Source organism: Ictidomys tridecemlineatus, chromosome X (assembly GCF_052094955.1).
Source record: "Ictidomys tridecemlineatus isolate mIctTri1 chromosome X, mIctTri1.hap1, whole genome shotgun sequence".
Classification (NCBI taxonomy): domain Eukaryota; kingdom Metazoa; phylum Chordata; class Mammalia; order Rodentia; family Sciuridae; genus Ictidomys; species Ictidomys tridecemlineatus.
Window position 1 is genome coordinate 114,676,348 of NC_135493.1, and position 27,699 is coordinate 114,704,046.

At 39.5% G+C, this 27,699-nt stretch overlaps 1 long non-coding RNA gene across 2 annotated transcripts in view; it reads left to right on the forward strand.

The window, feature by feature from the left end:
* Positions 1 to 17,642: 17,642 nt before the first annotated feature.
* Positions 17,643 to 27,699, forward strand: part of LOC110597671 (uncharacterized) — a 34,814-nt gene continuing 24,757 nt past the window's right edge. Inside the window, exons 1-2 of one of the 2 annotated variants that reach the window (XR_013431902.1) lie at positions 17,643 to 17,791; positions 20,985 to 21,205. This is a non-coding gene — a long non-coding RNA (uncharacterized LOC110597671). The remainder of the gene's footprint in view (positions 17,792 to 20,984; positions 21,206 to 27,699) is intronic. The other variant, XR_002483427.3, reaches the window with a different exon arrangement.

Genomic DNA, 27,699 nt, shown 5'->3' on the forward strand with positions numbered 1-27,699 from the left:
CTGCCACGTAAATGTCCCAAGAGACTGGTTATAAGCCAAATATAGGATGCTATTCCAGAAGACCTATTGACAGTGTGAACTTGGCTCACAGGTTATGGTCATCCTGAAAGAAAGATAAACAGCATAATAGAGGAGAGGGAGAGAGGAGAAAGTGCTCACTTAATATAACTGGTGTCAGGGTCATCATGAAGGAACACCCAAGCACATACCACTCATCACCTTAGGAAGAATTTGTAGCCTGGAGACCTTAGCTTTATCTTTTTAATGGTGATTCAATTGCATATGGGATGAAGCTTAGCTAATCACAGTGGAGGGAAAATGTTGTGTTCAATTACATACTGTCATAGCCAGTCAACACTATTGGGATCTGTGATGGGGGAGAGAAGAAATAAAGACTGTTGGATAATGGAGGTGGATGGGAAAGGATATATCTGGCTTGGGAGGATTTTCCAGGAAAAGAGAAAGTCTTGAAACTTTAGTTGCAGCGGGGACAAGACCCTTCAGCTCACTTCCCTCCTGCTTTACACTGCTGCTGAAGCACATACGGCTCTAGCCTAACTTGATATCAGGCAAGAGTTCAAGAATTGTAAAGAATCCTACTGCCCAGAGCCCATTAGACCCCAGGAAAAATGTAGGGTAGGCCAAAATAGAAAAAAGTCTCAGTGAGGTCTGAATAATAATGCTCTTCCTCAAAATGTGGATGAAATGGTCCTCCAAGCAGCCTCTTGGGTGACTTTAGGGCTTCCTCATACTACAGATTGATTACATTTCCCAGTCTCCCTTGAGATTAGGCTTAAAAAGACGGTTGGATTCTGGCCAATAGAATGTAAGGGAAAGTGATTATGAGACTTCCAGAACAAGAACTTAATACAGTAGACATGTCTCCTCCATGTTATCTTTCTTCTTCCCACCAACTGGAACCTACAGCAACCTACCTTCAACTGAAGAGATAAACAAAACCCTAGAGAATGGCAGACCTGCATAATAGAAGGGCCTTGGGTTTCTGACTGTCCCTAGAACAGAGCTGCTTCACAGATCTGGACCATGTACCTCTGAATTGTTATCTGAAAAACAAACTTCCTGGTGCTGTAGGCTACTATGATGTTAGGTGTCTTCGGTAGAGCAACTTGCTTTTTTACCTTGTCGAATACTTTTGAGTCATTGAACCTAAATTTTGCAAGGCTCCTTTGAGAGCATTTTCTCTGTTCTTCAGGTCATTTTGTTTATATATCTAATCCCCAAAATTAGATGGATGGGGTTTTTTTTCCTGAAATTTTCTTGGTGAGAGGGAGAGGAATTATTGACATTGCACATGACTCAGTAAAACTGCTTCAAAATATCTTTTTCCTCCCCAAAGTTTACTCCCTGTGGCAACTACCATACTCTTGGTGTTTCTCATCCTTTCTCTTGCTTTTTTGCTACACACACACACACACACACACACACACACACACATACAAATTCTCCTTACCTTTTATTTGCTATACTTCTACAGTCTCCTCCTCCTCCTACCTTATAGTCTGGTGTCTCTCGACTTCCTGCTTTTCTTTTCTTTTCTTTTTCTAAAATTTTATTATTTCTTACATACATGACAATAGTGGAGTGCATTACATTCATAATTTTTTGCATTAAAATTCTTAATACACCTTCATACCACAATTTATCAAATCTCTGTTTGTATATATGGTATGTTGACATCAAATTCACATTTTCATACATGAATTTTGTATAATGGTTGACTTCCTGCTTTTCTATCCCTATCAACCATCCAGGTCACAAAATGAAACATCCTTAATGCACCCACCCTTATTAGGAGGCAGAAAAAAATCAGTGAAATAGTAACTAACTTAATGCTTTTGAAGTCAAGAAAAATACAAATAACAATACTTTTCCATCTCCTACCCAGGGAAACAAATTTTACTTGGGCATCTACTACGAACTCACAAGATGGGCATAGAACCATCTGGAAGAGAACTTGAAAAGCAACCAAAGGAATGAACCCCCAAAGTTCAGAACATTATTTGTCTCTGAACTATTAATGGAAGAACCAAGAGTAGACCCTGGTCTGCTAATCATGCATGCCCAACTTGTATCCTACCCTCCTTCCTGACCCTACCCCCATCCCTACTCTGAAACTTTCAGAAGAATACATGAGGTCCCAGATAGAATGCTTGCTAGAATCTCAGTACTCAAGACTCAGCAGGAAGGCATGCCAGGCAGAGGACTGAGGAAAAAAAGTCAACCAGAGACAACCAGAGTAAAGGCTTCACACCTCCTCTATGATCTGACAATTTCATTCCTAGATACTCAGGAGAAATGAAAACATATGCCCATAAGAAAACTTGTATATGAAAATTCATACATAGTAGCTTTATTCAGAATACACACAAACTGGAAATAAAGCAAATACTCAACATGAGAAATGATAAATAAATTATGCTATAATCATACAATGAAACATGATCCAGCCATAAAAATGAATGAACTACTGGTATATACAACAACATGGATAATCTAAAAAAAATACTGAATGAAGAAGCAAGACATGAAAGAGTACACGCTGTATGATTTCATTTTCATGAAATTCTGGAACCACCAAGTCTAATATAAATTATGATAGAAATCATAGCAGTGGTCGCCTCTGATGGGGCATGAGAAATGAGTACAAGCAAGAACAGGAGAACATTCTAGGGGTGATTGAATTAAAATGCTCTATATTTTGATTTGGAAGATGGTTATATTGGTATTCATTTGTTAAAGCTCATTTAAAAGTTCATTGAATGAGAAAAAGAAAAAAAAGTGTGTCACATTAGATTGGATAGAGAGAAAGGATGGGAGAGGAGGGGAGGAGTAGGGAAGATAGGAAGGACAGCAGAATAGAATAGACAATATGATTGATGTATGTACATTCCATGTATGTATTATATGTCAAAATACATTCTACTGTCATGTATGACTAAAAAAATTAAAAGAATCCAAAAATAAAATAAAAGTTCATTGAAGATCTTTTTCATTATATGCAAATTATACTTTAAACACATACACACCCAAAAAATAATATTGAAAGGGGGAAAAAAGACTGTTACAAGAAAACCAAACACGTTAAACTGGCAGCTTTTGTTTCTTGGTTTATAAAGTACAAAGCACGTCTCTCCTGGTCTCATTCTTTTGTCTCTCAACCTCATCTTATTTTTGACCTTAACTCCATCTCTGATAACCATTTCAAAATCTCCCACCTCCCCCACCAAAACTATCATGCCAAATCTTTTGGGTGTAAATGTCCAGCTTCAACCTGTGACAGAGACTAAATGAGAGTCTTAGGCTCATTTCTGAGTCATGTGTTTTAGGCCAGGCTGCAGATGAAAGAGGCAGGGAGCTCTTTACCAAGTCCCAGAACACAATCCCATTAGAGACAGTTTGGAACAACTTGATTTTCTGGGATATTTATAAACTAACTCTCTTTAGTCATTGATTGAAGGTTGCTTAAAATAAGCATTAATTCTCCAGAATTTTTGGCCTACAGTGAGCATAGGCAGAGTAGACTCTGATGACTAGAGAAAGCCCTCAGGCAAAGAAATGCAGAAACTGGCAGCTGGAAGTCAGGTAGACATGGACAGATATAGTCAAGTCATTAACACTGTCTGCTATAAGGCCTAACAACATAGGATCATGTATTGTTCCCCAATTGAGTCTGGAATCTTGATCCAGGTCGCCTGTATTGGTTAGCTTTTGTTATATAACAAAACATCCCAAATCATGATGGTTTAAAATAATAAATATTTAATTTATCTCATAATTATTCTGTGAGTTTCTCAGGGGATTCTTTTAGTCTGTATTAGCTTAGCTGGTCTTTGCTCAATCTGTAGTCAGCTGGTCAAAAACTGGAAGCCAGATGATCCAGAATGGTCTTACTCACATGTCTGGTGGTTGGGAGGCACCTTCATGAGGTCTGTATTCTAATTCTCCATCAGGCTAGCCTGAGCTTGTCATATAGTAACTTTAGTATTCAAAGCACAGCAAGAGAATCAACCCCAATGTACAAGTGCTTTTCAAACCCTCTGATTATGATATCTTTGTTCATGTCCTATTGTCCACAGATTTGAATACAAATTCTTCCACTCCTTGTATCCATACATTTGCAATGTGACTTTAGAACTCTTCCCATCAAGAGGTGAAGTCTTTCTCTTTCCCTTCAATCTGGGGTGGCCTTGTGATATGCTTTGGCTAATGGGGTAGTTAGACATGCAATGTAAGTAGAAACCTCAACTTTTAAGAGTTTCACATTTAAGAGCTTGAACTTTTGATATTATTGAAACTATGCTTCCTTATGAGCTAACTCATTTTAGCCTTCAGAAGGATATACATGGCCTTATCATCTCCATCACCCAAAATGACAGCTAGTCACTCACCACAGTCACTTCAGTGAGGTCATCTAGGAGCAGACAGCCTCCAGTCAATCCACTAATTGAGTTCAGATCCACAAGTGAACCCAGCCAGGCATAGTAGAATCACAAATTGAATGAATCCCAGTTGTTTTCAGCCACTCAATTTTGAGATAGTTTTTGGCATATAACAAACCAAATGATAAATGGTATAAAGGAGTGAAGTTATATTAGGTGATCAAATAAAGCCCACTGAGAAGGATCTATTTAAGCAGAGACTGCAAAAACAGCAGGGAGATATGAATGCTAAGAGAGGGTGGTGCATTCAAGGCATAGAGAATAGCAACATCAGAGGTCATGAGATACGAAAGGGCATGGAGATTTGAGAGAATTGAAAGAAGATAAAAATGTGCTACTAGGGCTAAGGAAGAGAGAAACAGAGACAAAGGGTTGCAGGCAAATCTATTCATACTCTGACTCATAAGAGGAATACAGTTATAGAATGTGTTCTTTATTAGTATTTTTCATTAACAGTACAGTCTTATTCAAGAATAATTCTGACGATATATCCACCATTTCATTACATATTATTAATATAGAAGATGTTAATAATAGTTATTCATATTCTTTATACAGTCCTTTCAAGGCTCTTCATTCTCCCCTTTCTCTTCTCCCTAGGTTCAGCTGTAAGTAGGAAGGAACTGGGAAAGAGGCAAACTTAATATTCTTTAAAATGAAGATGAAATGAAAATCCATGAACTGAACAAAAGAATTCACAAAGGCGAGACTGTGGTGTGAATTGGTCATTCAGCAAATTGGTCACTTTGCATACTGGATTCTAGAAAATTGGTTTCTTTAAAAACTTTTCGCTCCACCCTCTCTGAACCTTAACCTCTTCAGAAGATAGATGGGATGAAGCCTAAGTCCATTCTAGCTCTAGTGAACCGAGGTTTCATAGGAACCACAAGTTTCATGGGGATGAGGATAGGGATGTGCAGTGTCTGCATATGAGGAAGCAGAAATTAATTAATCTCAGACACCTGAAAGACATTAAAACAGAAAGGGATCTAGAGGATTTGGAGGTTAAGGAAGGAGAGAATAAGAAAGGAAAGCTTTTTACCTGGTCTTGAATTGTACCAGATTTTAGTTCAACAATGAACTAGTCCCTAATTTCAAAGTCTAATGCCTGGGTATAATAGGAAAGTGAAGATGGAAATTAAACAGAATTGAGACCACTGTCTCAATGATTAATTATATTCACCAGGAAAATCCCAAAATAAGTTTTGTTTAATTGTGTTTTCTTAAATGGAGGAAGGAAAGTACACCATGTCTGGCATAGAAGCAGCTTTCCCAAAAAAAAGTGGTAAATGTGGAAAGAAAATTGAAAAATATATTATACCTGAAACATCAATAGTAAAAGAAGTTTCTTTAATTGGTTTAGTGTCATGGAAAAGGCACTAATCAAGAGATTAGGAAGCTAACTATGCTTCTGCTATTAACTGAGCAACAGAGAGAAAGTCATGTTATCTTTCTGTGTCATGGTTTCCTCTTATAAAGATAGGACTGCACCAGAGATAGCAAACATTTAGCATACATGCCACTACTATTCCTGTGCAGACTGGTAAGAGAGATCACTCATAGCAATTTTTGCTATAACATCTTGACATGTCCTCAGAATCTATCTCAACACAGACTTCTAGTAACCACTGCCAAATTAACAGAGTTGCTCTCAAAATTAAACCTGTGTACTCTTTCAGACTAGACCACTGGTCTCCAACTGTGGGCTGCTGACTGCTGAGAGACTGTGAGGATACTGGAAAATGTTAAGTCAGATGCTCACCATGCCTTGTCTGTAGGATCAATAAAGTGCTATCTTATCTGGGTCTTCATTCCCAAAAGAGGCTAGGCATATCTGGCTAGGGGAGTTCAAATTCCTTTTCTACTCTGATATTTTCTATTCCTAGGTGACATTTCTCTATCTTCTACCCACTTCCCTTCTATGTCCTTCCTCCTACCCCAAATCTTCTAACATTAACACAGGCTCTTTGATCAAAAAAGAATTTCCCCACCCCACCCCCCTGTGAAAAGGGGAAAGAACCAAGCAGCATATAACATCAAATGAGTCACAGAAATCAAGATTTCTTTGTCCTTGAGATAATCTGTAACAACTTGAAGGTTGTCTGCCAAAAGTGGCTCAAGGCTTCATCCTCATATTTAAGGTCAGAAGGCTAGGGTCTTTCTTTCTGAATCATTTCTCAGACTTTCTTAAATCCTTAATATAATCCTGGGTCCAACTTTAGTTTTTCCTCCTTCATTTTAGGTAACCCAAGCTTAGGTTACATCCTAAAACCTAAGGCAATATGGAATAGGCACTTGGTCACCATCACTTACTAGTTGAATAAACTTTAGTTTTCATCTCTTTGCACCTCAGTTCCCTTACCTGTAAAGTAGGATAGTTGTGGTGACAAAGATAATGTGTGTGATAATGACAATAGATATATCTGTGGAGGACTTACTATAATGTCAAGCCTCTGTTAAGCTTGTTACAGACAACCTGTTTAAACAAACATACTTCCTTTTTATGATTGGTTGCAAAAATGGCCACAATTCTTTTCAGCTTCTATATCTTCATTCCTTGATTCTGATTATTTACCAATAATGTGACAGAAGCTACCTTGTGTAAGTTCTGAGCCTAGATCTCAACAGGGTTGGCAGATTTCTGCTCTTGCTCCTGGGAATCTGCTTAGCTCCCACATAAACAAGCCTGATCTAGCCTGCTGAAGAGGGAAAGACAGATGGACTAAAGACCTGCTTTCCCAGAAAGGCTATCATAGATCAAGCAGTCCCAGTCAACATGGCAGCTGACTCATTTGCAAGAGTGAGCCCACCAGTGACCAGGTAAGCCTGACTGTGCTCAGCATAATCGCCTAACTGATTCCATCTCAAATTGCTACCACACAGAATTGTGACACAATAAAGAGCAATTGTTTTAAACCACTTGTTTTGTGGTGGTTTGTAATAAAGTAATAAGTAATAAACATTTATTCTTGAGTACATAACTAGACTACATTTCCTATATTCTCTTGTTTCTAGATTGGCCTCATGAATGGTTCTCCCCAGTGAAACATGAGTGGAAGGTGATATGTTTTCTTCATGACAAAGTGGTTCAGGAGTTGATGTGCCTTCTCACTTTCTCTGTCAACTGGATGCAGAGGCTCTAGAAGAGGGCTCTACAATAAAAAACAAACAAACAAAAAAAAAAACAAAAAAAACCCTGAGTTCCTGAATCATCACACAGAGGAGAGACACTCACCAAACGAAAACATCCATTTGGACTTTATGTGATTTAGTAATAAACTTCAATTGTGGTAAACCTCTGAGGTTTGAGGATGTATCTGTTAATGGTAGCTGGCATTACCTTAACTGGCACACGAGGATTATGTAACAGAATTATCCTCATTTGCAATTGAGGGAAAAAGAAAAGGGAGTGCACAGACATTAATAGAGGTTAGTATCTACTTAGATATAAATGAATATCCAGCATAGATAAGTAATGGTGTATTTGATGATTATTTTGCCAACATCTAAGTTGTTAGCTTGTATGGGGATCATCTAGAAGCTATTTAAAATGTACACAATGGGACTTCACCTTCAGAGATTTTAATCTGGAAGATTAGTAGAGATCCAGGACTCTGCATTTTTAACACACTCATTGGGAAATTCTAATGTAGACAGTACTTTGAGAAACTCCAGTCTATAGTAAATGTAGCATTTCCATTGAACTTTGTAGATGTGGTACTAGAACTCATGGACAGATCTAAGCCAGGTTTCTGCAGCCAAAGGCTAGAGGCACTGAGGAACAACGTGACAGTGCATAGAGCAGCTAGCAAGATAGCCCCACACAATGCCCAGACCAGAGAACAAAGAATCTGGTTAAGTCCATTGAGTGTGCATGGAAAGGTGGAAGGAAAAGGTAACTACCACTGTTCAGACAAATAATGTGCTGAATGTGACTATTTGGCTTGAATTAAGATAGCAGAAAGTTTTCATGGAGTGGATTGTAGGAATACACTAAAATAGCATAACAAACTGAAACACTTTAGGAGAACTTGGATTTTTCTTACTTTAAATCAAATATTCATTAAAAGGAAGATTTCATATCCCAAACAAGCAGCACTGAATTATTTCAAGAAGAGGCACCAGTTATAGCTGTATCTCTTCTCAAGGCCCAGCTCAGGGAGCAGATCACTGCCCTCTAATAAGAGATTTAGTTTCTGAGGACAGAACAAGGACAGGTAGGTAGAAATTACAGAGAGGCACAGTTCAGCCTCTCTGTAAGGAAGAACTTTTGAATAATATAAAAATGGAACAGGCTGCCTTTGAGGCAGCAAACTCTGTTATTTGAAAAATTTGAGCCAAGCCTAGATTCACTGCTGTCTATTTACCAAGCTTTCTTTGTATCTAGAGATTCAAATAATAAGATGAAGACAAATCCTTGGCCTTGATGGGCTCAGATTCTTGTGAGGGAGATAGACAAATAAACTCATGACTATAATATGGTATAATGATAGCATGACCATAGCACATTTGAGTACTGCAAGACTCCACAGAGGATGCTCTTTCAAGCACAAAGGTTGAAGGCTTCCTAGAAGAAATGACATGAGATCTGAATGCTAGGTCACTCAGAGGAGGAGAGCTGGAATTCCAGGCAGATGCAACAGCACTGTGAGGGCCAGGAGGCATGAAATAGAGTTATGAGGCTAAAAGGCAATAGGATGTAGTGTAGGATCCTGGTGGATGGATGCAGGGCAAAAAGCTAGAGAGGTAAGCACAGATTAAACCTTGAGGAACATCTTGGGCTAGGGTGATGGGTTTTAGCTTCATCTTGAAAATGATAAGAAGGTAGCAGAATACAACAATTACTAATTGGGCATTATGTAAAATTGTGGATGTGTAACCGACGTGATTCTGCAATCTGCATTTGGGGTAAAATTGGGAGTTCATAACCCACTTCAATCTAATGTATGAAATATGATATGTCAAGAGCTTTGTAATGTTGTGAACAACCAATAAAAAAATGGAAAAAAAAATAAAATTAAATTAAAAAAAAAGAAAATGATAAGAAGCCATTTGAGGTTCAACTAGAAGACCTCTGGAGCCCTTTTTGATAAAAAAAAATCTGTTGATCCTAGGAAACTATTCACTTCTTCCAGATTTACTGTTTAAATTGTTAAGATGTATGTAAAAATCAATGCAATTTTAATCAAGCATATAGAGGATCTTTGTATGTAAATGAGATGGTCTTATAAATCAGTACAGAACACACTATTAGTGAGATTGGGACAATTGGTTAGCCATAAGGAAAAAGATAAAATTAGATCTATACCTTATACCATAACAAGTATAAGCTTCAAATAGAACAAGAACATAAATATAAAATAGAGAAACCATATTAGTGCTTGAAGAAAATACGAGTGAATTAATCTGTAATTGGGAATTAGGGAAAAGCTTTATAACTATGCCTCACAATCCAAAGGCAATGAAGGAAAGGGTAACAAATTCTATTACTCAAAAACAATATTTTCATGTATCTGAAAACACTGTAAACAAAGTCAAAAGACAACTGACAAATGGAGAAAAGAATTTTCAAATACATCACAGAAAAAAAGCATTAATACTCCTAATATAGGAACAACTCTGAAACTGAAGAAGAAGGTGCTGAGGAAAGAGCAAAATGAAGAGTTATTGCTTAATGGTTCAGGGATTTCTCTTTGGAATGATGAAAAAGTTTTGGAAACATGGTTGCACAACATTAGGAATGTATTTAATGTCATCAAATTATACAGTTAAAATGGCACCCCATTGTCGTATATATTTAATTAAATAAATATTTTTCAAAAATCTCAATTATAAGACAAAGGACAAGGAGCAAAAAAATCCTGACAGAAAATTTGACGTTACAAGTAGTACAAGAAGTTACGAAAATGGCCCTTAAACATAAGAAAAATGTTTAAACTCACTCATAATTAGAGAAATATAAAATAAAGCAACATTAAGATACCACTTCTCATGTATCACAGTGGTAAAACTTAAAAGTATGAGAACAAATTGTATTGGCAAGGCTGTGGGAAATAGGTACTCTCATCCCTTCCTAGTAGGTATGCAAACAGCTACAACCCTTCCAAAGAGACTATTGCAATATGTACAGAGTTGCAAAGGCAAGTTACCTTTTGGTGCCCCAAGATCTTTTCTGGGAAATGCACTCAACAGTACAGAAACACATATGCAAGAAGGTTATTCATTATGGCATCATTTGTAACTGTAAAATATTGGAAATAATGTAAACACTGATACATGAGAAAGTGACTGAATAAATAAGAGTGCCTACCCAATGAAGTACCAGAAAGATGTAAAAATAAGAATGATAAAGATCTGTATGAACTGATGAGTGATTTCTAAGACATAATGGTAAGAGAAAAAGGAAATTGCAAGATTAGCTTGCTATACTTTATGTAAGATAGAGGAGGATATAAGAAAATAGCCATGGATCTGCTCAATTGTGCAAAAGAAATACAGAAAGGATATATCAGATATTGAAGAGATTGGATAACTATAGGAAGTGGATGGACACAAAGAAGAAAAAGTGGAGGGATGGGAATAGGGAAGTAGAGATGAGAGGAAAGTGACTCTTATATAAATATACATTTTTGTTTAGCTCTGGCTTTCAGAACTCTTAGTGCTTTGCATATCCTTAAAAAATAATTACATGCAGGATGTGAAGAGAATCTGAAATGCAATACAGTCAGTAACAAATGAGTCTAATTGTGTTACTAGTGAACAATATAATCACGCTGAAGGGAAAAGAACTAATTTAAGTAACTTTGTTAAACAGTTGATTGATTGTACACTGTCAGGTTAAAGACAGCAAGAACTGTATATTGTTCTCTAGTTAGCAAATTGCTTTTCACGGGAGTGTGGATTAGCAATTTTGAAACTACTTATGTGTATACTAGGATGGAGCAAATATAGAAATTTATTGTGAATAATGAGAACCATGTTTCTTGCTGTTGAGGAAAAGAATTTCAAATTTTAAAAAAGACAAAGACTAGAATGAGGCTAGTAGTACTGGGTTGAAGGAAATGTCAGTATGAACTCATAGTTTTTAACATGTGTACATATGGAGAAGCATAGAAATAAATATAGATATGATTTCTTTTTATTCCTTTCCTAGTTTTCACCCATCTCCCCTCTTCCCTCCCTTTTTTTTTCAGATTTCAGTCACCATTCATTTATCCAAAAGGAAGTCTGAATGCTTTTTCTCTTTTTTTTATTGGTTGTTCACAACATTACAAAGCTCTTGACATATCATATTTCATACATTAGATTGAAGTGGGTTATGAACTCCCAATTTTTACACCAAATGCAGATTGCAGAATCACGTCAGTTACACATCCACAATTTTACATGATGCCCTATTAGTAACTGTTGTATTCTGCTACCTTTCCTATCCCCTACTATCCCCCCTCCCCTCCCCTCCCATCTTCTCTCTCTACCCCATCTACTGTAATTCATTTCTCTCCTTGTTTATTTTCCCATTCCCCTCACAACCTCTTATATGTAAGTCTGAATGTTTGGGGGAATAATTTGATTAGTTGATATTGTCAACAATTGCATTTTCAGGAGAAATTCTCTTCTTCATAATGAATAGGAAAAGGGGAAATTTCAGGAAATGGTTTTTCTAAAGTACAAGATGTTTATTTTGTGATAAATGATCAGGAGGCTAATACTGTACAAAACTTGGAATATCACAAATTAAACTGGCAGCACCCTCTGTACCCCATTATACCAGTTCAGTGCCTTGACAATCATATTGATCAGTGGTAATTTCCATCAGGGTCTCTCAAAGGTAGGAATCTTGTCTTGTTCATGTGTATATCTCCAATGCCTTGATCCCAGTAAGCACTAAAAATTTTAAATTGATTAGAATTGAGTCAGTGGCTCTCTTCCTGAGAAAACTCTTAGGCTTTCTTTCTAGCTCAATTTAGAGGGTGCTGTGACATGCCATCCTGCTCCTCCCTTCAGGATTGAAGTACTCATTCCCCTCAGCTACCCGGAGTGTTAGCAGCCGAGCATTTTCCCATTGGTGGAAGAGATTTGCCTCAGCAAAAGCAGTGCCCTTTACTGGGGGTGCCCACATCTAATTAACTGGTTAATGCTCCAGAGCTCTCCATAGGATCAAGAGAGGCCTTTGTTGCCACTGCACTGTAGCTCAAGTTCTCCCCTGCCTAATCCTTTCTTTTCTTTCACAGGTGTTGGTTCTGAAAGCACCCCTATTAAAATCTCTGCTCTTGAATCTCTGCATCAGTCTCTGCTCCTGGGGAGCATGACAGGCAACAGTCTAACCTCTGTTTCAGCTGTACCCTTCTCAAGACAGTCCATAAAACATCCAATGCCTGTTGGAGTCCAGGTCCACTTCTGAGCTGTTTTCACTAAGGAAGTCTGCAGGATAAGGAGCTAGGGCCACAGCCTCACCCACAAGACACTCCTATTTCCCTGCTCCTCTCCTTCCCACTCCTCTACAAATATCTGTGCATTCCTACTCAGAGATCTTGTTACCATTCAAGCAGACAAAAATTCCCTCTTTGGGTCCAAAGTAACTGTAAACTGAACACTGTTTAGTTGAAACTGAATCCCTTTGCAGGAAGTGTCTGCTTCCAATGTCTTTTAACAACTGAGCGCATCCCAAGTTCAAATCCCAGCCTCCCTGCTGAGAGGTTGTCCTGCCTCACACAGCAAAACACTGAGCTCAGCAGAGGTCCCCTTGGCACAGACCAGCTGCTCCCCCAGCTTCATTGGCAGAGTTACAGCTCAGGGTTTCCACTACCTGAAACTCCTTTCACTTAGGGATGGCTTTTGGATTCCTGTGAAGGAGATGGCTCCCACTTCCCCTCAACAGAGAGCAGGCTAGCCTGGAGTTTCCCCAAGTCAGTCTAGCCCCAAAACCAACCAGAAATGGGAATAATTTAGAGGAATGGGAGAATGATTGGGAAAAAAATCAGATGCAGATTTGACCTAGTGGGTTTTGAGTCAACAGCCAGGGCTGAGATGTCCCTTGACTTCAGCCCTGGAGATATGCAGTGTCTTCTTATGTCCCACACCCACAACAGACACCAGACCTCAATCACATAACTGTCTGGGTATCATCACATAAATGTCTCTTTATTTGCTTCTTAACATGTAGGCCTTTTCCTCCATTTCTACCTCTGCTTGTGGAACATTCTCTCATGCCCACAAAAAAAAAAAAAAAAAAAAAAAGCTTCTCTGGAAGCTCTAACATTCCTTTTTTAACCATCCCCCTCCCACAGCAATACAGATTTTTCTTTGTATTTGATGGAATCAAAATCAGATGGGTTGCCATCAGGTATACAGTATAAACTGTACTCTTGGTATTTCATCATAATAGCAGGTTCGGGACCAAAGCCAAACAGTGGCAATTTCTTCCCTTCAAAGAAAAATTGTTTTTAAGAATTAAATAGAATTTTCCTTCTTTATGCCATCCTCAGCAGACCCTTCCCCAGCCTATGGTATAATATTTTGAGGGAGATCTTTTTTGTAGAATATCATGAAGATTTCCATATTTCAAAGCAATACACTTGATGCCTTCAGCAAAAATAAATAAGTAGATTTATCAAATGAGTTCAGAGTCACAGGCCAGATAAAATTAAGGTAATCTGGCCTTAAAGAGGAAAGTTTTTTTTAAAAAAAGGAGAACTGGGGAGAAAGATTATACTGCCTTGCTGTGTAAGCATGGGAAACTGATCTGGAGTGGAGATTTAAAGGGCTTTATTCTTACCCCTGGTATTTGGGGGCCTTCCAGCACCCACACATTTTTGTCAGTCAGTGTTTAGAAAGAACTGAAGAAGCAGCAGCAATTCAGGAAAAGATTTTATTTCAGGATGGAAAAGATTAATCAAGAAGTCACATGGTTCATTATTATGCAACAAGAGGTAATGGAGCTTAAATGGTGAAAGAAATGACTTCGTAAACAATTTTTTTTCCCCTCTAAAAGGATAAAGGAAAGAAGAGGTGGAGAAAATTTCAGCACCACTTAGGAGGTGAAATGGGAGGTTTGACAATCTCTGCAGACCTCCAAAAGAGTAGGTAGCATTTCTGAGGTTGTAGTATCATTGTATAATTGTTATAGATATACTCTGCAGCCCTTAAGAAAATTTTCTTGGATCAAGGTTCTGCCCCCCCCCCCACCATTGCAGTTAGCCCATTAGAACAAAATGGTCATTTCTTCTGCTTCCTGCACTGCAATTATTTTGTTGAGAGCTATGTGGAGACTGTCAACATATAGGCCTTTTACTGTCTTCATGAATGTCTAAGGGAGATAATGGTAAGAGTGATGGTAATGGTGGTGATGGTAGTAATGGAAGTGAAAATGATGAGGTGATAATGGTAGGCATGGGGTGGTAATGACTGGTGACAGTGATGTGGTAGAGGGGGTAACTGTAATGAGAGTATTGGTGGAATGGAACTATGGTGGTAGAAATGGACTGGTGATGTGGTGATGCTAGAGGTTGTGGTGATTGTGGTAGTGCTGGTGGTGATGTGGTGGAGGAAATGATGATGATGATGATGATGATGATGATGATGATGATGATGATGATGATGGTGATGATGATAGTGAGAAAATGGTGATGGTGGTGGTGGTGGTGGTGATGTTAATGGAGATTATGATGGTAATAGTAATAGTGATGATGATAGTGATGGTGATGATAATGATATTCATGATGGTGGTATTAGAGAGACCGGTGTGGGAAATATAATGATAAGACCATTTGTTTGCAGAGATTATGTCCCTAAGATACCAGAACTCATTTCTGAACTTCCTTTAATGAGTCCTCAATGGAAATAGGTGGATTTATTTATTCTGTCATTCAATAAATGTTTGTTCAGCATCCACTATGTGTCAGGCATTGTTCAAGGTCTTACTGACACAGAAGTAAACAAAACAAACAAAACTCCCCTGTGAGTCTTCACTATAACCAGTGAGATAGACAATAAACAAAATGAGCAAATACAATATGTCATATTTAGGGTGGTGATAAACCCTAAGGAGAAAGACAAAACATAGGGGAAAGACATGAAGATGGGTGGGAGATAGTAGTGTATGTGTGTTACTTTGAATGATTGTTAAGCAAGTATTCTTTACCTTCCCCCTCCCAGTGTGGGCAGAATTTAGTTCTCTGCCTCATAAAAGTTGAGCTTTGGTCATATGATTTACTTTGACCAACAGGATTTCAGTGATGTGATGCAAAAATCATAAATTTCTTATAGTGTTTAGCTTGGATCTTGAGTTTTTATGATAGAGCACAAGAAAAGCATACCCCAGACAGCTACTGCCCTTCATTCAAGGCCTCAACAAAAACACACTGGGTAGACGTGAACCCAACCTACCACCTAAAGCATATGTAACCACAGCTGAACTCATCTTATATATAAATCAAACCTCAGTGGAACTCATGAGTATGGAAATAAATGCCTGTTGTTAGTCATCAAGTTTGGGGGTGGTCAATACAAGGCCTAATTCTGGCATTAGCTCACAAACACAGATGAGATGCAATTTTCAATAAGGTGACCAGGGAAGGCCTCATTGGGAAGATGGTATATACAGAAAGATCTGAAGGAGGTAAAGCAACAAGTAATGTAGGTAAGTGGTAAAAGATTATTCCAGGCAGAAGGGAAAGCAAGTACAGAAGGTCTGAGAAGTGAATAGAAATGACACATTTAAGCAGGGAGGCCAGTATGCCTGTAACAAAGTAAAAGAGCAGGAGAAATTATTGATGAGGTTAGAGAAGTAATGGGGATGGGGGGCAGATGGTATAGGGCCTTGAAGGTTATAGTAAGAATATTAGGAAGCTGCTAAAGGGTTTTGAGTTCAGAGGAGGAACATCTAATTTGACTTGTATTTTAAGAGGATCACTCTGGCCTTGGTGCAGGTAGAAAATAAGGTATTGATAGGTAGGAGTGAAAGCAAAAAGACCAAGTAGAAGGCTACCACTAAAATCCCAGTGACAGCTGATGGTGGCTTGTACCCAAAAGCGGGGAGCAGTTGCAGTGGTGATTTATTGTCTTGGGCCATCTCCAAGAATGCCTGGACTCTTCATCGCAACACCCCAGTAGCCAAGGAAGCTGAGGCCAGGAGGCTTCTGTTTAATGGTGGTTATCAGTAACAGAACTGAGATTCCCACTCCCACATCTCCAATCTGTTGCTTAGCACAGGGAGCGTCCCCACTCTGTTCCTCTATTGTCTGTGGTCTTAGTGATTCAGGAAAGGAAGATCTTTTTAGAACAGCTCAGGCAGACACAAATCCAGCCTGACAGCCCAGCCACAGCTCCTTGTGTACGTGGCTCCTTTCTGCTTTGTCTCAGTCGGCCATGCTCCTTTTATTCCAAGCCTCAGATGAAGAGCTTGCCTGCATTCTGGGGGCCCCAGCTGCTCTTCTTGTTTCATGGTGGCACCCAAAGTGCTGGCATTCCTGCATTCTAAACCTCCTTATTTTCTATTATCAAAGGCTCCACTTGAAAGAACTGGCCTGGCTTAGTCATTCAATAAACATCCACCTCCCTGTGGCACCATATTGTCCTTAACCAACCACTTCTCTACTTGGCCTTGGACCTTTGTAGAATAATCAAAAAGGCAGACTTATTCCAACATTTTCCAAACTCTGCAAGGCACATTGCTTATTTTTCTTTACAGTTCACTCGATTCTATGAAAAGGTAGATAAGGGGGAAAGTAGGTGCTGCATGTTTATAGGTATGCTGGGAAGGGATACTGTCCAGAATATCATTAGTTATTTAAGCTTGTGTTCCCTGCCTTTTTATCCCTCTTGGCTCAAGTTGAAAGTCTCAGAGAATATGCTTTAGAAGAGAAAATAATATTTTCAAAATCAAAATATGGCCTACAATAGATGCATCTATCTGTAAAAACATTAGAAAATGTTAACAAAGTGAACTGAATTGGCCCTAGTCCTCTCTTATTTTGTCAAGTGACCTGCAAGAAAACAAAAGGGAAATTTTGTAACAAATTATCAGAGCAGCTAAAGACCGTTCCCTATTAGCAAATCTCCAGGTTGGAAGAAATGTTCTGTCCTGACCTTGTGTGGCCACCCATGTGAGTCTATTTGGCTGGATTTATTGTGGATCTCAGAGCCTTCAGCCACAGGTTACCAAGACAACAAGCTCCACCCCAGTGATGGGAGGGGGAGAAGGTTTTCAAGGAGAGAAAAACTCCAGGCAGAAGTGTTCTTTCCTGGCTTTGGGGAAGGAAAAGGATAAGGCAGAAGTATACATGAAGCCACTGAAGAGAAGGAACAGTGAGAAGACAAAAAGGAGCTGGACGGTGAGTGTTCACCTCTTGGGGGCTCGTGAAGGAGGCCCAGTTTGTGGCCAATTTGTTAAAACCATGTACCCAATGTACCAAAAATCAGCCTAGGTTGGTTCATTAGCCAAAAGAGAAAGCAGAGGAGGTTGAACTAACTCCATTCAAAATCTAAGCTGATGTTCAGGAGTCACAAGATCATCTTTGACCATCACAGTAGGCTGGGAAGGAACCTTGAGACCTTCAGTAAAGCCACCTCACTTTACAGATAAAACTGAGGCCCAGGGCTGGAGGTCATGAAGTGTAGTCCCCAGGATATCCCTGGGAAGTGGAATGGAGCTTCTAATGCAGCTCAATCCCAAACATAAACAGCTAAGCAGAGATACTGCAGAATTCCAAGTAGAGAAATTAAATTGAGTAATGTAAAAGGTGGCAGCCGGGTTTATGATACGTGAATGGTGGATAGAACGGTGAGGCAGGACCACTGCTCTGTCTGAATTCACTTCAAAGAAGGTATTCAAGGATGAATCAAAAGTGTAAAACCAGCTGAAAAAGAAAAAATGAATTGTGTGGTTCTCATCAGCTGGTGGTAGTCTCCATGCACCAATATTGAACAGTCAGTCCCTCCCTGATTTCTGGCTCTCACAGCCTGACTTCCAGGCGAGGCTATGGATTTCCTACATCCATACTTTCCTACCTTCCCTCCAACTGTATTTCTCTAGCCATGTGACTTTTAATTAGCTGCTGTCATTTGCAGAACAAGTTTCTGGAGAGTTCAATGATCAGCCCAAGGTCATGCATCTCTTAAGTAACAGAAACAAGTCTCTGGGACAATGGGCCTAGTGCTCTCTGTCAACTCCACCCTTTCCCTGTCAGAAAAACATTACAGATTACTAATTGGATACTCAGTGCTAGAAATGGTTAACAAATAGAAATGCCACAAAAATGCACAGGTGTGAACAATCTAAGTAAGGCAAGAGAGGAAAAGGATGGCTGAAAGCTAGAGGAGAGAGGCCAAACTGTTGACAGGAGGAAAAAATAAATAACTTCTTTATTATCTGAACAGGCAGTCAATGAAAAGAGGAAATTGAGTGGCGCCCACCTCAATCACTATTAGATCATGAACCTAAGATAGCAGGTCAGAGTCAAATAGAGAATTTTGAAAGGGAAAAATCGTCACTTATTAAACAAAATGAGTTTGAGATGGGTCTCTTTTATGAAAAATAATTAAAACACCATCAAATGATTTCAAGGAAAAAAAACTGATTTTTTTAAGCAAAGGAAGAATTAATTATCAGGCTATCAGGAGCTAAGAGAATGAATCAGAAGGTGGAGGACAAGACTTGGACAACTTGTAGGACCCAAGGGTTCTCCTAAAGCGGCAGAAACCATAGCCACAGCCTGACTGCCACAGGTATCATATTTTCCTTAAGTTTCTGTTCCCTGCTAAATATTTAATTCTGATACTCCCTATACATTGGTACTCCTTGTTTAAGATTCAGAATCCCAGAAAACCTTTGCCATCTGCACCTAAGATACAGTGTTAATCTCCAGGATATATGAAGAACTCAAAAAACTTAACACCAGAAAAAAATAATAACCCAATCAATAAATGGGCAAAGGAACTAAACAGACACTTCACAGTAGAAGAAATATGATCTGTGTTTTAATCAGCTTTTTTGCTGCTTCAACTAAAGGATCTGACCAGAACAGTTTTATGGGAGGAAAAGCTTATTAGAGGACTCAAAGTTTCAGAGGTCTTAGTCCATAAAAGGCAGGCTCCATTCCTTAGGGCCCAGGGTGAGGCAGAACATCATGGGGGAAGAGTGTGGCAGAGGGAAGCAGCTCATATGGTGATCAGAAAGCAGAGAATGACTCCACCTGCCAGATACAATATATAAACCCCAGAGCCACTCCCTCTCAATGAATCACTTCCTCTAGCCACACCCCACCTGCCCTCAGTTACCAGTTAATCCCACCAGGGATTAATTCATTGATTAGTTTAAGGCTATAACCCAATCATTTCTCCTGTGAACCTTCTTGCATTGTCCCATACATGAGCTTTTGGGGATAGCTCACATCCAAACCATAACAGTCAGTTAACAAATATATGAAAAAATGTTCAACATCACTGGCAGTAAGAGAAATGCAAATTAAAACTACACTGAGATTTTATCTTACTCCAGTCAGAATGGCAATTATCAAGAATACAAGTAATAAAAAATGTTGGTGAGGATGTGGGGGAAAGGTACACTCATACATTGCTGGTGGGATTGCAAATTGGTGCAACCACTCTGGAAAGCAGTATAGAGATTCCTCATAAAACTTAGAATGGAACCACCATTTGACCCAGTTATCCCACTCCTTGTTATACACCCAAAGGACTTAAAATTAGCATTCTATAGTGACAAGGCCACATGAAAGTTTATAGCAGCTCAATTCACAATAGCCAAGCTACAGAACCAACCTAAATGCCCATCAACAGATGAATGGATAAAGAAAATGTGGTACATATACACAATGGAATATAACTCAGCCACAAAGAATGAAATTATGGCATTTGCCAGTAAATGGATGGAACTCATGCTAAGTGAAATAAACCAATTCCAAAAAACCAAAGACCAAATGTTCTCTCTGATATGTGTATGCTAACTCACAATGATGGGGGGAGGTTCACCAGATTGGATGCGGGGGTAGAGGCAGAGGGAAGGGAATAGGATGGGAATGGGAAAGACAATACAAAGACTTGACATAACTTTCCTGCGTACATATATGAATACACAAACAGTGTGTCTCCACATCATGTACAACCACAAAAAGATGGAAGTTATACTCCATATATGTATGATATGTCAAAATACATTCTACTGTCATGTATAATTAAAAAGAACAGATACATTTAATAAAAAGATTCAGTATCCCAGGAACAAGTGTCTAATTGGCTATTTACATCTTGGCTATACCAGGGGGCATAAAGAAGGAGAAACAGTTCCCCTCTGGCTTCTGTAATGAGATCATTAGCAGGAGTTGAGACCGATATTGCCCTCCTACTAAGACATTCACAATGGAGATGTATTAGCACATGCTAATTACAATGGCAAACAAGTCCCAAGGTCTAATGGTTTAACACAATAGAAGAACAGTTCTTAGTCATGTAACTGTCCAACGCCAGAATTCCTGGTTGGTGATTAACCTCCCATATGATTACCTGCAGCCCAGAATTCCTCCATACTGTGACTCCACCCTCTTATTGGACCTTGTAATCCTTTGCATTCTGCTGGAAGATGAATAAAGACAATGAAGAGGAGCAGGAAGAAACACCAACTGCTTGAGCTTCTTGACCCAGATGTGACATAAGACATTATTGCTCCCATGGGCAAGAGTAAGTCCTCTGGCCTCAACTACATGTACAAGACATGGGAAATATAATTCCTGGTAGGCAGCTGTTTCCAATCAATAATTTTACTCTCTGCAAGAGGGAGTCCAAGTCTTCAGTGGGCAAAGATAAAAAGGAGCAGGAAGGGAGTAGGTCGGATATCTGACAGCCTAAAGCCAATACATGTTTGTTACAAAATGTATTTCCAGAGACTGATAAGGAAGCCTGTATTTTCATTTAAATTAAGTTAGCTGTACCTCCTTCACCAGAATTTATAATTCTCAAGGTCAGATGTGCCCTGAGAGGTCCATCTGCTGCCCAGGATAGAATTCACATTTGACAACTCTGATGGCAAGGTAGTATTCTACCTGTATTCACAAACATCCTCTGTTGGGCAGGAAGCCAGAACAGGGCCAGGCCACCGCCCAACAATGGCGACTGCCCCTAGGGCTTTTGGCTCTAGGCTTCTGGGGTCTTCTTCCTGTTTGAGAAAAGGGGCCTGCCAAAAGAGTCCACCAAAGGGCCATCACTGGCCCAGGAGCCCAATAGGAAACTGACAACAGGCATGCCAATCAGAACCACACACACTTCCCATAGGAGTGATTTAAGTCCCTGAAAACACTGCTGCAGCTGCAGACACTTCCACTTCTACTGTAGCCTGTGCTGAATACATTGATCTCTGGACAACCTGGTGTGCTCCCTCACTGTCATGTCTCGAGTGGTTGGGGTCTTCAGGGATCTTTCATCCTCAAGATCAGTGTATTAGTTAAATGTTTAAAGCTAGACATAATGGAAAACTCAATGCAAAGTGAAATTCAGAGGGAGAGGAGATTTCGGCATAGGGTGATCAGCAGCTTAATGGGCAGATTTTTTTTCTCTCCCATCTGCTGGTTTCATCCTAAGGGTGGTTCCCTTCATGGCCACAAGATACCTGCCAGTGACAGTCAAGACTAATGTGTCCTGATACAAGTCCAGTAGGAGAAAGGTAAAACCTTTCCTCCAACCATGAAATACAAGATATTTAAGTATGATTGGGCCAACTTAGTCTATGTATCAATCTCTGAACCAGTAACTAAAACAGTGCCATGTGCTAAAGGGCTTGGACTAATCATAATCCGTCCCTTAAACTGGGAATGGGGTCTCCTCTCTCATAATCACAAAAGGACAATATGTCCATAAAATTGGGTTTCTGTAGCCAGAGAAGGAGAAAAATGGATACTGTCTGGTAAATCAACATTATCCAATGAAGATGGAGGAGGCTTTAAGAAAGGCCATTCCACTTTGGGAAAGTGCTTATTATTAAAAAGTTCTTATTTATACTGAGCCCAAATCTTGCTCCCTGATCTTCTTTTTGAAACTCTACAGCATAAGACTAAACCTTCTTCCTTATAACATAACTTTTTTTCAAAACTTTAAAGATATGGTATGTTCTTATTCTACCCCAAAGTTTTCCCTTCTTTAAGCTGAGCCCCCTTGCTTATATTCTCCCCATATGTCATTTCTCCCCTCCTCATTACTCTTATCTTTCATTTGTATGCATGCTTCCATTTGACAAAGTCCTTTCTATAGAATAATGTCCAGAAGGGAATCACATAACATACCTTGTGTTTGTTCTATAATCCCTCTATTAATATAGCCAAATCTATATATCTAATTAATAAAAGCTGCTATAACAGATAAACCCCAACATCTCACCACCTTTATACAACAAAGGTTTATTTCCCACATAAAAACCCAACTGGCAAAGGGCTCTCCTCTATGCAGTGATGCAGTGATTCAGTGACACAGGCCCCTTCCATCTTGTGGCTCTGCTATATTCAACACACAGCTTCTAAAGTCACCCTTTTTATTTGTGTCAAGCCAGAAGGGGAAAGAATATGGAGGATCACATAGAAGCCTACTTATGGGTCAGACATGGAAATAGAGCACCTCATTTGGGAGGGGTACTAAGGATTGAACTGAGGGGCACTCAACCACTGAGCCACATCCCCAGCCCTATTTTGTGTTTTATTTAGAGACAGGATCTCACTGAGTTGCTAAGCACCTCGCCATTGCTGAAGCTGGCTTTGAACTTGCAATTCTACTGCCTCAGCCTCCCAAGCTGCTAGGATTACAGGTGTGCACCACTATGCCCAGCAGAGCACCTCACTTTTGCTGGCTAGAACTCAGTCACATGGCCATACCTAACTGCAAAGAAGGCTGGGGAAAGTAGTGCAACTATTTCTGCCACAGATATTTACCTACTGGGCACCTGCATCCCATTACTGGTTTTTCTTGAGCTTGCCCAAATCCTACTAGATTGTATCTTAATGAGCTGCTACTAAGCTGACCTTCCCTTCCTGTAATTATAGAACAATGAATTATAGAATTCATCTTTTGAACCATGGGACACAGCTCTGCTTTGATCCCACTCACTGCCCATTTGGGCCTCTCATTGTGCCTGCTGCTTCTACTACTACTTTCCTCACTTTTAGAAAGGTCTCTTTGGATGTCATATAACTAAAACCTACCTGGAGAAGGGCAATTTCAACTGAATGCAATCCAGTTTATATAAAGTCAAGCAATGGTGCCGACCTGTTTCAAGGACACCCAAAACCTAAGGGAGTTCCCAATTAAATATCTCCAGTAAAAAATGGGTGAACATTGTCACTTTCTATATATTCTTCCCACTGTGTTTTTCCCCTGAATTTGCAAATAGACTTCCAGATACTCAGTTGGTTCACTCACTCATATCCTAAGTGCCACGTGAAAGAAAGGAAAAATTGTATGGCTGGCTCTGCACTGAAATGCTGGGAATTTTGAAAATGGAATTAAAGTCTGTGTTGCTTTCATTGTGTTTGGGGGCTATATGGGCCAGAGCATTTGCTCTGTGTATCTATTTCCAACCCATAATGCAAGACATGTAATTAGTGGTACCTCCGCCTCTCCCTGGCAAGCTCAATCAGGCAGAGCCCATCCAAATGTACTCCACAGGCTCCTCTTCCATGGCAAACCAGCACAGATGTTTCTTGCTCCAAAGCACCATTTTCAACCATTCCTTCTGCCAAAGAATTGTCACTGGGATGTCCCTAAATGGTATTTGCTCTGGAGCAAAAAACATTAACTAATAGGGTTATTAAATACCGGACATGAAGTTGTATGTGGCTAGAATTTTGTTACAATAAAACTTCAAAGGAGTTATAGTACCATATAGGTCAGAAAATGTCTTGAAAGACCCTTCCCCAAAAAGCCACTGTCATGATATTTTTAGAGCTGTAAGAAATTTATAGGCTTATTTGCACATTAAAGAATTTACTAAGCATCTACTATGAGCCAGGCACTATAGCGAATGAAAGGAATAGAGATGAATCCCTGGCTAGAGAAGATTCTAGGCCAGTAGGAAAGACAGACATCAGCAATTTGATATAATAATATAATAGATTTTTTTTTAAATGCGGTAGAAAGATATTAGATCTAGATGAGGTCTTACAGATCATCAAAATACAGATTTTTCTCAAACTTTTAGAACCAATATCTTCCTTTATATAAAAGTGAAAATCTCTAGGCTACCTCTGTGGCAACTAGAATACCTTCCCCACTCTTAGGAGGTATGACCCTTTTAGGAATTGGAGTTGCCTTCTGTGGATATTCTTTACTTTTTACAGGTTTATTTTTTTTCTAAACCTTCATGTTTTCTAAATACTGAAGTGCCATGTTTAAAAGGCCTTTCCTCCCATCCACCACTCCAATTAGGAAGAGGTCATGTAATCCCAGCCCCCACCCCCATTTTGAAGATGAAGACATTAAGGTTCAGAGAGAGTAAGACCAAATTTCAGGGATCCTGGTGTCCCTAGTGTTGTTTAGGATTAATAATGTAGGATGATGAAAGGAATCATAGAACTGATTTAAAAAATAGTGTAGCCCTTACTTTTCAAAATGTGGTCCATGGGCCAGCAGCATGAACATCACCTTGGAGTTTGTTAAAAGTTCAGAATCTCAGTCATTATTCACGAGCTACATGATGAACATCTGCATTTTAACAATCCTTAGGTGATTTGTATATACCCACAAGCCCCCAGAAGCACTGTTATAGCAGTCATGTGGATGCCCCCATCCCATATCTCATCTGCCCACCTGAGTTCATCAATAGGGGTGGTCGAACGTTTCAAACATGCCAAAAAATTCCTGCCTGGAATGCCTGCATCTAACTCCTTGCAAGTATAGTGGAATTAATAACCTAGAGTGAACTCTCAACCAATTAGGGATGGAAGCCAGGGAATAAATGCCCCATTCTTCCCATCCTTTAACAATGGAGTTGATGAGTCCTCAGCTGATAGGTTTTGTCCAATGATACAAACATCACCAAAAAGAATACCAAATGATCCTGAAAGATTCCATCCCCAAACTGCCTACTGGATCACAATGACCTTTCTCAAGTTCTACCTGGTTCAGGTGATTGCTTGGGTTTTCCCTGGCCCTTTGCCATTCCTCCACCTCCTAGTCATCTCCTATGACTTCAGATTACCCCAGGCATGGGAAAATGGCACCCAGTAATTTCTTGCAAACAGACTCCACCTGCTTCTCTCAAACAGGTTCCCCATGTTGCTTTGGGAATTCATCCAACAATCTCTACCTTTCAAAGCCTTGAATCAGACACCGATCTAACTGAGGCTGGAATTTCAGGGCACCACTTTCTTTATTTGGGTTAGTTTTTAATTGTAGGTTTGCCCTTCTCAAGTCGCACTGACCATAGTCCCTCGGGGACTTATTTTACTTATTTTACTTGCTCTAAGAGACATGCCTTCCACGAATGATGAATGTTGATATTCTGCCACCTAGTGGAGGAACTGGGGCTGCAGGGATGAAGCTTAAGGCTGAAAACAAGGGATCAATATAGTAACAATCATGTTCTTATTGGAATGCATATTACATACAGACTACTTTATACATAGGAGCTATTTTAATCCTAACAACCCTTTGAGGACAGCACTATCGAATTTCAGAGGCTTAATAAGATTAAGCAACTTGGCAATAGTGACACTGGGATAAGATGAAAACAATAAATGAGTGCATTAATTAGTATGTTACAACTCTGGGCAACTGAGGCTCAGTTGGGCTGGGGATCTGTTGAGAAACCATTTGGAACACGCCTCAGAATCATTTCACTGGTGAACTGAGAAGTTGTAGCATTTAGCTACCAACTCCCATTCCTCATTGATTGAGAGTTCCCCGCAGGGTGTTAACTCACACAATTCTGAGTTGTTCTGGCTTGTGACTAAGCAGGCTCCAGTGGTATCAGAAAAAAAAACTGTCAAGAAAGAAACAGAGAGATTCAAGATCCTGAGGAGAAAAGCTGCCACTTCCAGAATAAGATTCTGGTCCGGGTATGTTTGATTCCAAAATCCATCTCCTAATTCATCCCAATCATACGGTCTCAATAGCTCAGCCATATATAAAGCAGATCACTTGTCAAGTTCTTGCATGGAAAGTTCTTCTGTTTAGTCAGAGCTCTAACAATGATCAGTTAGACTTTGAGCTTGAGAGCTCAAAGTTCTTATTCCAACTTTAATTTGAACTCAGGGCCTATGTATTTATATGACTCCCCTGGTTCACTATGGGTGACTCTGGTCTTCAGTCTGTTTCATATCACCACGTTCAGAAACAAAGATGTTTCCTCAGATTTTTTAGCTTTAGCCTGGGAATGCCTGATGGATGGAAATCCTAAAGCAACCAGCTATTGCCTAGGACAGGTTGTGAACACACAATACAGCAGCCTCATAGTTCTTGACTTTATCCAGATCTTCCAGTCTTTGCATTAGTACCTTGCTCAATGTTAGAGAAAGAATACAGGCTTTCACCAGACAGACCCAGATTTCAATCTGAACCCTCCTATTTACCAGTTGGGTGATCTTGAGAAGATCTCTTGACCTATGTATTAATCTGTTTTTTATTGCTATAACAAAACACCTGAAGTTATTTAACTTAAAAAGAATATAGTTTTATTTAGCTCACAGAATCAGAGGTCAAAAATGTAGAGTGTGGGGCTGGGGTTGTGGCTCAGTGGTAGAGCACTTGCCTAGGACGTGTAAAGCACTGGGTTTGATCCTCAGCAACACATAAAAATAAATAAATAAAATAAAGTTATTCTGTCCATCTACAACTAAAAAAATATATTTAAAAAAATGTAAAGAGTGTGGCACCAGCTCTAATGAGGGCCCCTATAGCTATATCATGGCAGATAACATTATGGCAAATGGCATCATGGTGAGAGTGTGTGTGAGGAGAGATCATGTGACAAGACAGGAAGACAGAGTAGGGAGGGGCCCATCTAGCTCTTTTATAACAATCCACTCTCATGAAAAGTGCCTACGGTACTATAAGAACAATGATAATCCCTGTAGGCAGCACCCCCAATGACCTAATCATTTCTCACTAGGCCCTGCCTCTTGAAGGTTCCAAAGCCTCCCCAAATTATCACACTGAGGACCAAGTTTCCAACACACAAACCCTTGGGGGCTGCACTCAAACTATATCCAAACCATAACAACTTGCCTAAGCCTGTTAACCTTATTTG